Source organism: Geotrypetes seraphini, chromosome 5 (genome assembly GCF_902459505.1).
Source record: "Geotrypetes seraphini chromosome 5, aGeoSer1.1, whole genome shotgun sequence".
NCBI classification, from domain to species: domain Eukaryota; kingdom Metazoa; phylum Chordata; class Amphibia; order Gymnophiona; family Dermophiidae; genus Geotrypetes; species Geotrypetes seraphini.
Window position 1 is genome coordinate 84,653,371 of NC_047088.1, and position 17,669 is coordinate 84,671,039.

Consider the following 17,669-nt stretch of genomic DNA (forward strand, 5'->3'; position numbering starts at 1 on the left):
CCCATTGATCTGAACAACCTAGGTGAAGTAGCTATCATTAACCAAAAACTCAAAAAAATCAAACTCTGGTTGGATTTAAACATGTTATCATTAAACATTGATAAGTCAAAAGTTATGACCTTCCCCTTCAAAGAAGGATTAGCTATACAGGCCCCTTTGAAATTTAACTCCTCGTCCATCAAAATTGTATCTTCTCTAAAATTATTAAGGGTCACTTTAGACAGCAAATTTTCTTATCACCTTCATATTAGTACTGTGGTTCAGCGCTGTTTTCACCGATTAAGAATTATCAGATCTCTCTCTAAACTTCTGGATACTGCCTCTCTGAACATCCTAATCCATTCCCTTGTTATTTCATGTATAGATTATTGTAATGCCCTTTTTAATGGCATAACAAAAAAAAGAACTAAGGTGACTTCAGATTGTTCAGAATACTGCAGTAAAAATCATCTTTAATGCAAAGAAATATGATCACGTCTCCCCCCTCTTGCATAAGGTTACCTATCGAACACCAAATTAGTTACAAAATCGTTCTCTTAACCTTCAAAACCTGCTTAAGTAATTAGCCTGAATTCATAGATAAAATCCTCATCCCATATAGCCCCTTTGAGATCTAATAACTTTTCAGTGACTGCACCTTCCCTTTGGAACTCCATTCCCAATTACATAAGGGAAGAAACCTCCCTAGGCCCCTTTAAGGCAAAGTTGAAAACTTTCTTATTCATAGACACTTTTGATGCATAAACTGCCCTCATAAGGTCAAAATCTTTATGTTAAATTCAATCCTTTTCCTATTGTTTTTTTCCTGTACATTTTGTAGTTCTTCCCTTTTTTCCTCACGTCTTCACTTTCGTTTGTCTGATGTTCATTTTTATTTCTGTTTTTACTAATCAATCCCCAGTAATGATACACTTTTTTGTTTTTAATCTTTTGTTCTGTATTATTGTATTTTATTGTACACCGCTTTGAATTTGGATTAAGCAGTATAAGAAATTTTTAATAAACCTTGAATTCCTTCCTTGTGCAAGTGACAACAGTCAGAAGCTACACACCGGCCCAGCGGTATAGCTTTTGACTGCAGTCAGCTACATGAGAAAGGAGCAGTACCACCCAGCCCAAGAACACCATGAAACCTCCACTGTCCTAGAATGTTCCTGCCATGAGTTCTTCAGGATTTGTGGCAGAACCTGCAGCTCTGCTTCTGGCTGTCCCAATCTTACCAGCCCAGAACTTAACAGCTAAAGGAGGAAGGAACTGCTGCCAGTTAAAGCTGGTAACTGTGGGTAATGGGAAATGGAGGAAGAAAAATGCCTTCACAAAACAGAACCCAATTAGAAAGAATGGTAAAACTGAGTGTTCAAATATGTATTGGGGGCTGTTTGGGTTCTGTTGGGAGAGATTTTTGCTGTTTGTACTGCTGGGGGAGCATTCTGTGACTTGGGAGCTTTTTATATGCTTGCTCTCCTATCTGTTGATGTCCCTGATATTTATATTCTGCTTTGTATAATTTTCTCAAAACTTTTTCAATAAACATTTATTGATTAAAAAATAAAAAAAAAAAAAGATTCTTTCTTATTCTTAACCTCATAGGAAAGTGTCAGAAATTTTTTTCATATAACTAAATAGAAATCCCTGTGGTTAATAGCAAAATAATTGGGCATCCCTCCTGCCGGAGATCTACAGGGGGGAAAGTTCCGGCAGGAGGGACTGGGCACAGAATTCCCCTAGAGTACAGGAATATATTGCATGCCTGTTTTATTGAAGTAATAATACAAAAGGCTATCCAATGACTGAAATCTAATATAGTAGCTTTAACATAGACATCTTCCAGCACTTAGAACCAATAATGATCCTCCCTCACTGATGTCACTTCCTGTTTTCTCTATGACAGGGCATGAAGAGGGAAGCCTGCAGGGTCAGTGCAGAAAGCAATAAGCTCCTACCTGCAAAGGTGATGAGGCTCAGGAAAGGGGAGATTTAGAGAGAGGGGGAGTTGCTGGGCTGTGGACCAGTGTGTGTGGGGGCAAATGCTAGATCGAGGTGTGGGGGAGAGGGGAGAAAGGCGGCCACCTGTAACTTCGCCACTGGCAAAATCACTACAATGACTCAAACAGCTATGCACTAATCCAGTGAAAAATTCTGCAGACAGCATCATCTGCCAACAATCTCTATAATTTGTAATTTTATAATTTAATGTTATAACTAAACCATGGGTAATATATTTGATATACTGCCTTTTTGTAGTACAAAAAAAATCAGTTTACATATTATATTCAGGTACTTTTTCTGTCCCTAGTGGGTTTGCAATTTAAGTTTCAATGAAAGAATATAGAGTATTTACAATCTTTCAGCTGTTCTCATAGTTTATAAACTTTTACTGACCTTGGTGAGAAAAAGCTGTGAAGTCCAACACACAGGAAACTCACAATGGTATATGCAATCGATGACGTTCAATATCCAACATCAATGTTTTAGCCAGATGGCCTGCTATGAAACCAAAAAACACATTGAGCCAAAATCATGTTCAATTTTTCTAATTTAGGTAGGTCTAATTGGTGTTTAGAAAAAAATACCACTATTTATGGGAAAGGGGATGGGATTTGATATACTGCCTTTATGTGGTTACAGTCAAAGTGGTTTATATACTATATCCAAACACTTACCATATTTTGTACCTGGAGCAATAGAGTGTTAAGCGACTTGCCCAGAATCACAAAGAGCTACAGAGGGAATTGAGCTCAGTTCCCTTCATTTTCAGGCAACTACTCTAACCATTAAGCTACTCCTGCACTCAAACCAGGGCCTAATTAAAAAAAAAATAAAAAAAAAAAAAGTGCTGGTGTCATTCTAGATTTTGATGACCACTATTGGCTTTATTCCCAGATATTCATTGCTGGGCCATGTCTGGATATCAGCATTGAATGTTCAGGCATATACAACCAGCTGAAATGTAGCTGGTTAAATGTGATATTCAGCATTTAAGGGGCTGGAGGAGTTGCCGTACAGCAAAAGATTAGAGAAACTGGGCCTCTTCTCCCTCGAACAGAGGAGATTGAGAGGGGACATGATTGAAACATTCAAGGTACTGAAGGGAATAGACTTAGTAGATAAGGACAGGTTGTTCACCCTCTCCAAGGTAGGGCGAACGAGACAGCACTCTCTAAAATTGAAATTCCGTACGAACGTAAGGAAGTTCTTCTTCACCCAGATAGTGGTAGAAAACTGGAACACTCTTCCGGAGTTTGTCATAGGGGAAAACCCCTCCAGGGTTTCAAGACAAAGTTAGACAAGTTCCTGCTGAACAAGGATGTATGCTGGTAGGGCTAGTCTCAGTTAGGGCGCTGGTCTTTGACCTGAGGGCCGCCGTGTGAGTGGACTGCTGGGCACGATGGACCACTGGTCTGACCCAGCAGCGGCAATTCTTATGTTCTTATGTACGATGAACTGCATAAATATAGGACTGCATTTTATGTGGTTCTGTTTACGAGTGGTTATCTTTCCTGGTTAAGGATGAATATTGGCACTTAGGGGGAAATTCATCAAGTGACGCTAACCAATTTATTGCATGCTAATGATTACCACACACTAAATGCTAAGGTGACCATTATATTCCTATGGGTGTCTTAGCATTTAGCTCGTGCTAATCATTAACGTGTGCTAAATTGGTTAGTGCCCTTTGATGACTTCCCCTTTTGACCCGCTAAGTGCTAGATCTATCCTCAGAATGTCCACAAATTAGCCAGTTTTAATTTAGACACTAACAAGACATTTTTCAATGGCACTATCCAGTTAAATGCCATTGAATATACCTAGTTAGCTTCAAACAAGCAATTTAAATGGCCAGGGACCACTTCTGGCCATTTAAATCACTTTGAAAATCAACCCCATTGTTTCCAATAAGCCCTTTAAGGTTTATCCCAGTGTTTCTCAACTTCTTCCAGCCTAGTACCCCCTAAGCCTAACAAATTCCAACCAAGAACCCCTGCCCAAGCTCCGCTGCAGACCCACCCAAGCTCTGCCCCTGACTCCACTCCCATAATAATAGTACTAATTGTAATGCAATTTCTTCCATCCATTTTTCATATAAACGCAATTTAATCTTATTAATACATAATGGTAACCATATAATTAAAAAAAACACAAAGCACACTGTACGTAGAAAAAATGTTATTTATATTCGGGGGGGGGGGGGTTTCAAAGAGGTCAAGGCAGATGACTTTAAAATATGCAATGTCACCTCAGTAACAACTATAGAAAAATAGACAAATGTAATGCAAAATATAGAGAGCAGATATAAATTCTCAAAACTGACACATTTCGATCACTAAATTGAAAATAAAATAATTTTTCCTTTCCTTTGCTGTTTGGTGATTTAAAGAGTCTCTAGTTGCACTTCCTTCTGACTGTGCATCCAACATTTCTTTATCTCTGCCTCATTCACGCTTCCTCTCTTCCGGACCTCATTCCCTTTCCAAACCAACATCTCTCTCGGTCCCTCCATGAGTCCAATCCAATCCTTTAGCTTTTATACTTTTAGGTTCTTTTAAAAAGAACCTCGACTCGGTTTACATAAATAATAATGAAGTACAATCTAACATTTCTTCCTCTCTTTTTCACCCCTATTGGCAACAAGTCTGTCTCTGTTTCTCTCACTGTCCATCTTTCTTGAGAGATCCAGGCATCTCTCCCACCCACTCTACTGTCACATCCAACATTTCTCACTCTCTCATCCCCCGGATCATGTGCAGCATTTCTTACCACTGCCCACCAACCCCATGCCCATTTCTCCTTCTATCTCCCCTCTCCAGCAAAATGATACATCTCTCCCACCATCACTATGTCCAACATTCCTCCCCCTTGCATCCCCTTCAATCTGTCCCTCTGGTCCCTCTCCACCACCATATCCAACATTTCTTCCTCTCATCCTTTTATTCCCCATGCATCTCTACCTCACTCCTCTCTCTCTTTCTATACCTAATTTTCCCTTTTTCCTTTCCCCACGTGCATCATTTCTCACTCATACACTCACGCCCAACAATTCTCCCTTTCTATTCTCTCCTTCCTATGTCCCAAGTTAGTGCCCCCTTACACCCTTTCTTCTGTGTCAAGTTTGTGCCCCCATCCCTGCCTTCCAGCTTTGTCCCAAAATTAAATTGCAAGGACAGTGCCAGGCAGACTTTTACGCTCTGTATCCCACAAATAACAAGATGGTTTGGATAGGCAACTCCAGTAGTTGGCTGGACCTCTATGATCTATGTCCAAGAAATATCAAAGAAAGACTTAGGGCTCCTTTTACAAAGGTGCATTAGGGCCTCAACGCACAGAATAGCACACGCTAAATTGCCACGTGCGCTAGCCGCTATCGCCTCCTTTTAAGCAGGTGGTAATTTTTCGGCTAGCGCGTTCTATAGCTCACGCTAATCTGGTGTTTGCGTTAAAAATGCACCACTGTCCGCGCTCTTCAACCTCTCCCTTAGTACAGGCAGCGTCCCGTTGGACTGGAGGACGGCTAACGTCATTCCACTCCACAAGAAAGGCTCAAAGATGGAGACAGCAAACTACAGACCAGTGAGTCTAACATCGATAGTGAGCAAACTAATGGAAACTCTAATCAAACACCAATTAGATAAGATCCTGGATGAAGAGAATCTACGGGATCCCCGACAACATGGATTTACTAAGGGGAGATCCTGCCAATCCAACCTGATCAGCTTCTTTGACTGGGTAACGGGGAAGCTGGATATTGGGGAGTCCCTGGACATCGTGTACCTGGACTTTAGCAAAGCATTCGATAGCGTACCACACCGCAGGTTACTGAGCAAGATGAGTTCTATAGGATTAGGTAACACATTGACGAAATGGGTTGGGAGCTGGCTTGGAGGTAGGCTCCAAAGGGTGGTGGTGAACGGCACCCCCTCCGAAATGATGGAGGTGATTAGTGGAGTACCACAGGGCTCAGTCTTGGGCCCAATCCTATTCAACATCTTTATAAGAGACTTGGCAGAAGGGCTTCGAGGTAAAATAACATTATTCGCCGATGACGCCAAACTGAGTAATGTAGTGGGCAAATGCACAACAGACGAAGATTCAGTGCCCGACAACATGATGCACGACCTACTCCTACTGGAGCGATGGTCTAGGACATGGCAACTCAACTTCAATGCCAAAAAATGCAAAGTTATGTACCTGGGCAGCCAGAATCCATGCAAGTCTTATACCCTTAATGGCGAGATCCTAGCAAAAACGGTAGCAGAACGAGACTTGGGGGTAATCGTCAGTGAGGACATGAAGTCTGCCAATCAAGTGGAGCAGGCTTCGTCCAAGGCAAGACAAATCATGGGCTGCATACGAAGGGGTTTCGTCAGTCGTAAGGCGGAAGTCATTATGCCATTGTATAGATCCATGGTGAGGCCCCACCTGGAATACTGTGTGCAATTCTGGAGGCCGCATTATCGCAAGGATGTGCTGAGACTGGAGTCGGTGCAAAGAATGGCCACCCGGATGGTCTCGGGACTCAAGGATCTACCATACGAAAAACGGCTTGACAAATTACAGCTATACTCGCTCGAGGAGCGCAGAGAGAGGGGGGACATGATCGAGACGTTCAAGTATCTTACGGGCCGCATCGAGGCGGAGGAAGATATCTTCTTTTTCAAGGGTCCCACGACAACAAGAGGGCATCCGTTGAAAATCAGGGGCGGGAAACTACGAGGTGACACCAGGAAATTCTTTTTCACTGAAAGAGTGGTTGATCGCTGGAATAGTCTTCCACTACAGGTGATTGAGGCCAGCAGCGTGCCTGATTTTAAGGCCAAATGGGATCGGCACATGGGATCTCTTCACAGGGCAAAGGTAGGGGAGGGACATTAAGGTGGGCAGACTAGATGGGCCGTGGGCCCTTATCTGCCGTCTATTTCTATGTTTCTATGTTTCATTGTAACAGGAGCCCTTAATTTATAACTTTAACTTTATTTTTCTATAGAAACATAGAAAATGACCAGAAAAAAAGGGCCAGGGCCCACCAAGTTTGTCCACTCTACCACAAATAGTTCAGAGCGGTTTACAGAGGAAGAGACTGTATATAGACAGCAATAATACAAAAAAAATTTTGAAAACTACATTAGCATGTTAAGATTAATCGAGTTTATCTGGGAGTGTTTTAGGAATGCATCAAGGCAGAAGTGTCGAGCTTTACGAATGTCGAGCTTTACAAATGTAGAGATGATGAGGTATACAAACCTAAGGTTTAGATTAGATTAGATTAGAAGTGAAGTCAGAGAAATTTGTCAAAGAGATAAGTTTTGATTGACTTCCTGAAAGTTTGATAAGAAGGTGCGTTTGAAATAAAGTTGGTTAAACGTTTGTTCCATTTGCCTGATTAGAATGATAGTGTTCGATCAAGGAATTGCTTGTAGATGCAGCCCTTCAAGGATGGAAAGGCGAACAAGTAAGCACCACGTGTACAGGTTGTGTCTGGAAATTCGAAATGGTAAGACAGGTAGATTGGGGATGAATCTGTTATGGTTTGAATTAAAAAAGAGCCCGAGAGCTAGTCTCGACAGGGCTACTATAACAGTGGGCTGGATGGCCCCAAGTTGGTCGCCCGTGGTGAGACTGCTGAAAAAGCTCTGAGGGAGGTAATAGGGAAAAGGGGGGAGAGGAGGTAGGGAAGAGGAAGAGGATTTCCCGCCAAATGGCAGGAGGTGATTGGCTGCAAGAAGGGAAGCAGGGCATGATGGGTGGGGGATATAGTCTTCCTGCCTCCGAGGAACAGTGTGCTTCCCAGTCCCTCGGAGGCAACTTTCCCTCCCACCCTCCCCTTGTGTTTATTGGGTTTGCTGGGGAGATAGGGGTTTTAGGGTTGTCGCAGCGGTGGTAATCCCGAGTTACAAGGTTTTGATGAGCAGGTATTTGGTAGTCAGCTCAGTTGAGTGGCGTTGATGAGGGTCAGGTGACCATGAAAAGGGGGGGCATGGAAGTCCATGCCTACTCCCTAGACTCATCAGGGAATGATCAGTTAAGGGAAAATGAGCTCAGGTGAGCGAATCTGCATGGATGCAGTTGGCATTGAATAGGGCATGGAGGTCCATGCCACCCTCTAGGCTCTTGCTGAGGTGGCGGAGTCAGGGGTATACAATTTGATGGCACGGAATGGGGTATGGAGGTCCATGCCACCCCCTAGGTTCTTGCTGATGTGGCGAAGTCAGGGGTATATAATTTTGAGTGCTTGTCAAATTACAATGTTTTGTAGCTCGGGAGATGAAGCAATTGTTGATTGCTTATTGGTTGTCCCCCAATAAACAAAGCTGCGGCCTGTTTTTACCATCAATAAAGTGTTTGTGGTTTATTTATTGTCCACATTATTGCTCTGATTATATGAACTCGGGTAAGCAAGTATAGCAAAGGGATTTGTGACGAGAGGTGTGAGAGGCCATTCCAGATCCATATGGTATAAGTGTGACTGTTGATCAGTCTGAATAGACTGTTCAGGTCTTTATCTGCCATCACTTACTATGTTACCATGTAATGGCAAACAGAACAACCAGAACTAGGCTGGTAAAATGTATCCAATGCATCTGTGTATCATCTTCATCTTACACTGTGTGTCTCCTTTTCCTCACTCTTATGTTGCAAAGTTTTGTGTAGGAGTATTTTTTTTCTACATTTTATCTTGTACTGCACTGCAAACCCTCTCATAGTTCTATTGACCTGAAAGAATATTGATCTTTGCTTCAATGTTCTGTTCAAGGTGCTGCAGAAAAATGTGTCTGTTTTAATGTATTCAACATTGCAAATGTTTATCACCCTTTTTTATTTGCATTTGTGAATATTCCTGGCAGTAAACTATTGTAGGAGTGACTCGTGCACTCGATGAGCTGTCAATTTAAAGAGTCACCTCTGTATGAACATGAACGTTTGCTTATAAACTGTTGGAAAGTTCTATGCATAAGTTTAAGAACAGAGGCTACAGCAGGAAGAGAGTGGTTAGTGGGGATTCCCCCCAGCCCTGCCAGCCAAAGATAAGAATGAACTGGCAGATAGAATAGCATGACTAGTAGGATTCCCCTGGCCCTTGTGGCTAAAGGGGGAGAGGAACAAAGCGGCCAGAACAATATGCTTCCTAGGCCACAGGAGGTGAAGAATGGAAGAGTAAGCATCAGGAGGTGTCAACTTTACGTTATGACAGTCGTTCTCGACCTCCAAGCTTAGTGAATGGTGCCATTGCAGCATCTCCATCTCCAGCTGACCCAGGGAATACAAGACCTAACATGGCAATAGATGGAACTTCCATGGAGCTACCAGATGACCTCTGCCTCATAGTGCAAAGTCTCTCAGCTGAGTAGGGTGATACTGTTAGATTGTTAGGAGAGAAGGAAAGTGTAAGCCCAAGAGCTCGACTCAATGGGCAAAATTTAATACTGGGCTGGAGGGCCCGTTACTCGCCCATCGGGACTAGGTAGGCAGCGTAGGGGAAAAAATTTAGGAGAGGGAGTTTCTTCCCGCCTTGACTGGTCAGAACTTTGATTGGTCAAGGCATGGAAAGTTTGAGCGGGGGGGGGGGGGGGGAGAGGTTATATAAGCCGGGCCTTCCGGGGTCAGGGGTTCCTGACTCCTGAAGGGTGGCTTTCCCTCCCTCCCTCCCTCCCTTCCGTGGGTGGTTCGGTTGGCGATGGGGTTTAGGGATGTCACAGCAGCGGTGTCCCGAGCTACCATGTTTTACTACATGTGATCTAGCTAGGTACTTGGGACCTGGGTTGGCCACTGTTGGAAACAGGATGCTGGACTTGATGGACCTTTAGTCTGTCCCAGTATAGCAATTCTTATGGTTCCAATTATCACAGCGGTTTATAAGCTTATTTATATTTGTACAATATTATAAAACATTAACATAAAACAAAATTCAACTTAAAACAAATTAGCTAATAACATTAACAAACTAACCCACCCCTTTTTACAAAACTGCAGTGCAGTTTTTAGCGCCGATGGCCGTAATGCCGTAACAGCTCCGACGCTCATAGAATTCCTATGAGTGCCAGAGCTATTAGTATGCTACAGTGTCGCAGTGTCCAATTCTAATATGGCTATAATTTGAGGTTGAAACTATATTTAGATGAAGGCATTATCTAAAAGCTAACATTATTGGTATGGTAGGCCAAGATTTTCCTAATGGTCCCAAAGCAGAGTAGTATTTGTAGTCCATGATTCTGTCCATGTGAAATCAGTGCTACAGGTCCCATAATGCACCAGGATGAGATTGGCAGAAATCCAGGACTGACCAAAAAGTCTCCCTTCTAGAATGAGTAACCTGGTCTCCCTAGCAACACACTGGCTTTCCAAAATAGAAAGAAAGAAACAAGGTTACATAGTAGAAGATGAATGGATGGATGGAACATTTGCAGAGTATGTGGAGCAGGAAATAAACTGCTAGCATTTCTATTTGCATTCACAGCCAGAATTTAAACTGCTCACAGGAATCTGCAGCTATTAACTGTATGTACTATGCAAATTTTTAGGATACTTCTGGATGTGCATTGGGCTGATTAGTATTCAGATATGACATCTCCTTGCCCTGAAGAGTTTTTCTCATGGATGGCAATGGGAGAAAACATGACTTGCCTAAGGTATGTGGCAGAAGCAGATCTGAAGCCTGGCTTTGATGGTTCTTAGTATAATGTGGGGGGTTACAACCCCCCAAACCCCCCCACAATGCTGGCGCGATCTGTATTCAGTAAAGTGGGGTTCCCCCCCCAGAAATAAATACTCAAGGATTAGGGCCTAAATATATCTCTTATTCACTCAAAAACAAGCCCCACACTGACAAATGATACACACCCCCAGCAACACTACAAGGGCTTACTTACAACCAACAACATTCACACTCCCCAAAGAGAAAGGGAAAAAGGAAAAAGAAAAGAAGTGGAGAAAAAGGCCTCAGTTCAGCTTCATCTGGCCAAAAAAAACTCCACTCCTACAAAAGCTGTTTATGTGTAAATGCTGAAAAATAGTCCAAGAAAACAAGGCAAGTGAAGTAGCCTGCCAGGTGGCATCAAACAGCCCACCTAATACAGATGAAAGTCAGTGGGTGAATGTAACAAAAGGCAGTATAGTCCAGCTCATAACATCCACAGCAAAAGCAAGAAAAATAACTTAGCTGCTAATGGCCTCCAAATCCAGGCTAGGCAGTTCTTACACCCAACGGGGAACCCTCTGTTTCGCATCAAATCGCTGCGTCAGGGGTGTTCATATCATTGCTTCATATCCAGATATTCCAGACCCACCATACTCCTCAAACATCCTCACCACTTCATCGATCAAAACTGGCACCAGTTTTGCTGTGGATGTTATGAGCTGGACTATACTGCCTTTTGTTACATTCACCCACTGACTTTCATCTGTATTAGACGTGCCGTTTGATACCACCTGGCAGGCTACTTCAGTTGCCTTGTTTTCTTGGACTATTTTTCAGCATTTACACATAAACAGCTTTTGTAGGAGTGGAGTTTTTTTGGCCAGATGTTGCTGAACTGAGGCCTTTTTCTCCACTTCTTTTCTTTTTCCCTTTTTCTTTGGGGAGTGTGAATATTGTGGGTTGTAAGTAAGGCCTTGTAGTGTTGCTGGGTGTGTGTATCATTTGTCCGTGTGGGGCTTGTTTTTGAGTGAATAAGGGGTTACCCCCCCCCCACCCCCCCCCATCGGAGCCCCTTAAAACACTGTTTTTCTTCGGCGCGGGCTTCCACCTTGCGCTTAGTTGTCTCGGTGCGCCTTTGTCTGCGTGCACTTTTGACCTGTCACCGTTAACCACTAGCCCATTTCCTCTCCACTAGTGTTCTAGGGTTTTGCATTACTGAAGAATTCTCATTGCTGGCTTCAGCATACGGTGCTCTCTTGTTTGGAGGCTGTTTGAAGAGTTAACCTTCACAGGAAATCAGCAGATTGAGTAGCCCCAGTTATCTTCTAATAGGCCAGAAAAACTTTGCAGAGCTGACCTTATTTCGCCGTCTGAGTTTTTCATACTGTACAGAACTCCGTGACCGTTCTATGACCTCTGTGAAAGAAACATCTGCAGATCATGATAGGACAAACACATTTGACAGTTTTGGATGCAATAACTATTGGTCTGCACTACCAGAGTCTCCCATGATTCCTATCTATCCACAGCAGGCTTTTGAGATAGGATGGTGAAGAGGGAGAGAGGCATGACCGAAATAGCCTTTCTGTACCCAGAGGAGAGAAAATGCTATTAAAGAAAAAAGGCCTTCAAGTTATTCTCAGATCTCTCCTGCACAGTTGGCTAAGGCTTCTTATTTCTCCCTGGGAAAGGAATGAACTCAGCCAGAGGCAGAGTACATTGACCTGATGGTCCTAATAATCAGTGTTAACAATGTTGCCCTACATAAGATTGTGTAACAGCATTTATAACATTTTAAATAATAAAAATAATAATAATTTTATTTTTATATACCGCCAAAGCCAAAGTAGTTCGAGGCGGTTTACAATAAGAAGAGCTGGACATTCAGCGAAAAAATAAACAATGAAGTCATAGATTATATGAATATTTGTAGGGAGGAAGGGGGACAGAGGAAGTTTACAATGAGAAGAGCTGGACATTCAGCGAGAAGAAAAAAAAAATAATAATGAAGTCTTAGAATATATGTGAGAAGAGTACAGGTAAAAGGTACTATGAGTTCTTGGTTACAAATCAGTAAAACAGGTTGGTTTTAACTAGTTTTCTGAAGTTGAGGTAGGATGAGGAGTGCTTGATGATGTTACCTAGCCAAATACAACACTTAATATTCTGTTAAAATCCATATCAGAATTTATCCCCCCTCCCCCCTAATCAATAACATAATCTGCTCCTTTTTTCTACTACTGCCAATAATGCAAATACAGTGGAACCTTGGTTTATGAGCATAATTTGTTCCAGAAGCATGCTTGTAAACCAAATTGCTCGTATATTAAAGCGAATTTCCCCATAGAAAGTAAGTGAAACTCGCTTGATTCGTTCCCACCCACCCCCACCCCCCAAGGCCAGCGGTGCTGCTCCCCCCAACCCCCCCCCCCCGCTCGTGAACGCCACCCCCCGCGTGAACCGGCATCCCCTGCCACCCCGAACAGAAGCCTTACCCCATCTGGCACCAGCACGCAGCCCACAGGACGTGCCGGTGCCAGTGCCAGTGAACGTAGATCCTTCCTATTGCCTGGGCCTTGAGCATCTGCACATGCTCAAAGCCTTCTGGCTCTCGCTCTCTCTGCGAATCTCGGAGAGAGCGAGAGCCAGAAGGCTTTGAGCATGCACAGATGCTCAAGGCCCGGGCAACAGGAAGGACCTTCGTTCACCGGCACGTCCTGTGGGTTGCGTGCCGGTGCCAGATGGGGTAAGGCTTCTATTCAGGCGGGCAGGGGGTGCCGGTTTCCGGGGGGGGGGGGCATTCATGAGCGGGGGGAGTGATGCTGGTTCTCGGGGGTGCTAGCAAATTGAGTCAAAACTCGGTTTGCGAGTCACGATTTGCGAGAATGTTTTGCTCGTCTTGCAAAACACTCGCAAACCGAGGTTTGACTGTACTTCTTTTAAGTGCTTTGTAAATTCTAGAGAGGTTTTATGACAGACTTACAATTTCAGGTCTAAGGTGCCTTAGCCAATTCTTCAGTAGTGAATTTAATAATGACAAGTTTATTGCAGTAAAAAAAAAAAAAATCACATAGGGGTCAATGCAGCAAATCTGCAATATTTTTTAAACTCGTAACATAGTAAGTGTAAAGAATAGGCAATAGAAGTAGATCAGTGGTCTCAAACTCAAACCCTTTGCAGGGCCACATTTTGAATTTGTAGGTACATGGAGGGCCTCAGAAAAAAATAGTTAATATATTATAAAGAAATGACAATTTTGCATGAGGTAAAACTCTTTATAGTTTATAAATCTTTCCTTTTGGCTAAGTCTTAATAATAATATTGTAATTTATTGTTAAAGAGACATATGGTCAAGAAACTTTTATTTTACTTTTGTGATTATGATAAACATACCTAAGGCCTCAAAATGGTACCTGGCGGGCCGCATGTGGCCCCCGGGCCACGAGTTTGAGACCACTGAAGTAGAGTGTCAAGTACCTAGTCTCCACTCATGAAAACAGTAAAAAAAAGACAGACATAGGGCTAGATTCACTAAAGCTCACCGATCTTTGTGATCCGTGGCCGATTCTCAGTGGGCGACCGATTCAGTACAGCGTCCTCATGCAAATTAAGTGATCGGATGCACACCCCATACTGAGCCCACGGATCACTGCAGAGCGATCCAGACGCAAGCGCAGACCATCTCTTTGCCTGTAGATGTGATCCGCGCATGCGCCTGCTCTCCGCACAAGCTTGAGGTCAAAATGAAAGGGGGAGGGGGTGGCTGCACTTGCTGGAACACGCTTTGCAGGGGAACAGAACAGAACACGTCATAGAGACACGCTTTAAACCCGCAGATTAAAGCCACGGGCTTGCAGACAGGCAAGGCAGCAGAGAGGCAGAGAGCAGGGCGCTTTTTGCATAAGGCAGATGTTTTATTTTGTTGTTTTTACTTTTGATACTAGTGGATTTCAGGGCGGCAAAGAGCAGGACAATCGGCAAAGACGTGAGCGACTGGTCCTCAGCAGCCGCTTTTTTTTGGATCGGCCAGCCCAATCGGTGCTCCTTCTTCAGTTTAGTGAATCTCTGCCTTCCTACTTTGCGTGCCATTTCCCCTCATTTGCATGCGCGGATTGGACCGGGAGGAAGGTTAGTGAATTGGGTTGGGGTCGCAAAGTGGTCTGGACACGATCGGTAAGCTTAGTGAATCTAGGCCATACTCTCTTCCCCATATGTATAATTTAGCCTGTGGTTAACCAGCTGTATGAATCCCCAGAACATATGAACATGTATCCCTTCCCTCTCCAACATCCTACAACCAATAATTAGCTATTAAATGCTCTTCCATCCCTATGACCAGAAATAGAGCTGATCACTATAGCAATGTGCAGAGGACCCTCCCCTCCCCCCCCCTCCCCCACACACACATTCGAACAAATATGACTCTTTAAAAAAAAAAAAAAAATCAGGAGCCAAGTATATAAACACTATTGAAAACAAATCAAGTTTATTAGGATTTTATATACCGCCTAGCAAGGTTATCTAAGCGGTTTTTACAATCAGGTACTCAAGCATTTTCCCTCTCTGTCCCGGTGGGCTCACAATCTATCTAAGAAATTAGTAGTCATCATTCTCCACAATAATGTAAAGAGGCACTATAGCCACTTTTATCACAGCTTGGTAAAAGAACCGTCTAAAAAGTAAGCACGTGAAAAATTGATTGCATATGCAGAAATCTATGAATCTCTCTACATGTACAATTGATTTATGTGCATAAAAGAGTTCTAACATGTATAGATTTTGGTTTTAATTAAAGGAACATTTTGAAACAGTGGGGTAGTAGGAGGGTGGGGGGACAGACCATCCCAGGTACCATCTTGGTGGGGGCACATAGAGAATGACACGGTGACGGTTTACCCGCGGCCACCGCATTTAAGCCGCGGGTCACCGCCGAAAACGGGGAAGAAAACTAGCAGTCGCTGCGGTGACGGGGACAAGGCCATTCACCGACCGCGGAAACGGTGAACAGGTTTGTCCCCGCGGGCCAATGTACCCCCTTCTAGGAACCGCTATTTACCGTATTTTCACGCATGGTATACAAAAGTTTTAAAACATAGTTCCCACCCCGCCCGACGCCCGATTCACCCCCCCAGCAGGACCGCTCGCACCCCCACCCCGAACGACCGCTCGCACGCGCTCCCACCCGCACCCGCGATCGGAGCAAGAGGGAGCCCAAGCCCTCTTGCCCGGCCGACTCCCCGACGTCCGATACATCCCCCCCCCGGCAGGACCACTCGCACCCCCACCCCGAAGGACCGCCGACTTCCCGACAATATCGGGCCAGGAGGGAGCCCAAACCCTCCTGGCCACGGCGACCCCCTAACCCCACCCCGCACTACATTACGGGCAGGAGGGATCCCAGGCCCTCCTGCCCTCGACGCAAACCCCCCTCCCCCCCAACGACCGCCCCCCCAAGAACCTCCGACCGCCCCCCCCAGCCGACCCGCGATCCCCCTGGCGACCCCCACGACCCCCCCACCCCCCTTCCCCGTACCTTTGGTAGTTGGCCGGACAGACGGGAGCCAAACCCGCCTGTCCGGCAGGCAGCCAACGAAGGAATGAGGCCGGATTGGCCCATCCATCCTAAAGCTCCGCCTACTGGTGGGGCCTAAGGCGCGTGGGCCAATCAGAATAGGCCCTGGAGCCTTAGGTCCCACCTGGGGGCGCGGCCTGAGGCACATGGGCCCAACCCGACCATGTGCCTCAGGCCGCGCCCCCAGGTGGGACCTAAGGCTCCAGGGCCTATTCTGATTGGCCCACGCACCTTAGGCCCCACCAGTAGGCGGAGCTTTAGGATGGATGGGCCAATCCGGCCTCATTCCTTCGTTGGCTGCCTGCCGGACAGGCGGGTTTGGCTCCCGTCTGTCCGGCCAACTACCAAAGGTACGGGCAAGGGGGGTGGGGGGGTCGTGGGGGTCGCCAGGGGGATCGCGGGTCGGCTGGGGGGGCGGTCGGAGGTGCTTGGGGGGGGGCGGTCGTTGGGGGGAGGGGGGTTTGCGTCGAGGGCAGGAGGGCCTGGGATCCCTCCTGCCCGTAATGTAGTGCGGGGTGGGGTTAGGGGGTCGCCGTGGCCAGGAGGATTTGGGCTCCCTCCTGGCCCGATATTGTTGGGGAGTCGGCGGTCCTTCGGGGGGAGGGATGTATCGGACATCGGGGGGGGGGCATCAGGCTTTCAGGATGGGGACAGACCTTCAAGGGGGGACAGTGCAGGGAAGTCAGGGAATTTATATTAATTAATTTTTTCTCTGCGTGTTTTGTTTTTGTATAGTTATTAACTAATATTTAACTAAGTTTTAAAGTTTTAAAGAATGTTTCCTTTATACGTAAATAAAGAAAAGTGAATGGGATTGCAGTGGCGGTGACGGGGCGGTGAATGGGGTGGCAGTGGCGGTGACGGGGCGGTGAAGAGGATGGTGAGACGGGGACGGGGCGGTGACGGGGATGGTGAGACGGGGACGGGGCGGTGACGGGGACCAATTTTTTCACCGTGTCATTCTCTAGGGGCACAAGCACCTTTCTTCCCCCATGCCATGCTCATGCCCTCCCTTCTCTGACCCCATACCTCTTTAAATCTTCACCAGTGCGAGCAACTACTCTGGCCTGCTCCTTGCTCCAGCCTGGCTCCCTCTGAAATCACTTCTGGGTCACAGGGCCAGGAAGTGATGTCAGAGGAAAAGCCAGCACCAGCAAGAGTAGCAGGCCGGAGAAGCTGCTCACACTGGTGAAGATTTAGAGAGGTAAAGGGTTGGGAAGGGAGGGCATGAGTGTGGCATGGGGGATGCAGAAGGAGCAAGGGGTGGTGTGAAAGGAGCAGGGGGTAGAGAAGAAGACACCACCACCCCAGGCACCTTTCCCTTGCTATGCAATTGATTTGAAATAAACTGAAATCTCAAAAAAACTGGGAAAAAAATGAAAATCTGCAAACAAGCCAAAATATATTTTGAGCACCAGTACACATATCAGCTAACTATAATCTCAAATTGTAAATTGCCTTGAATCC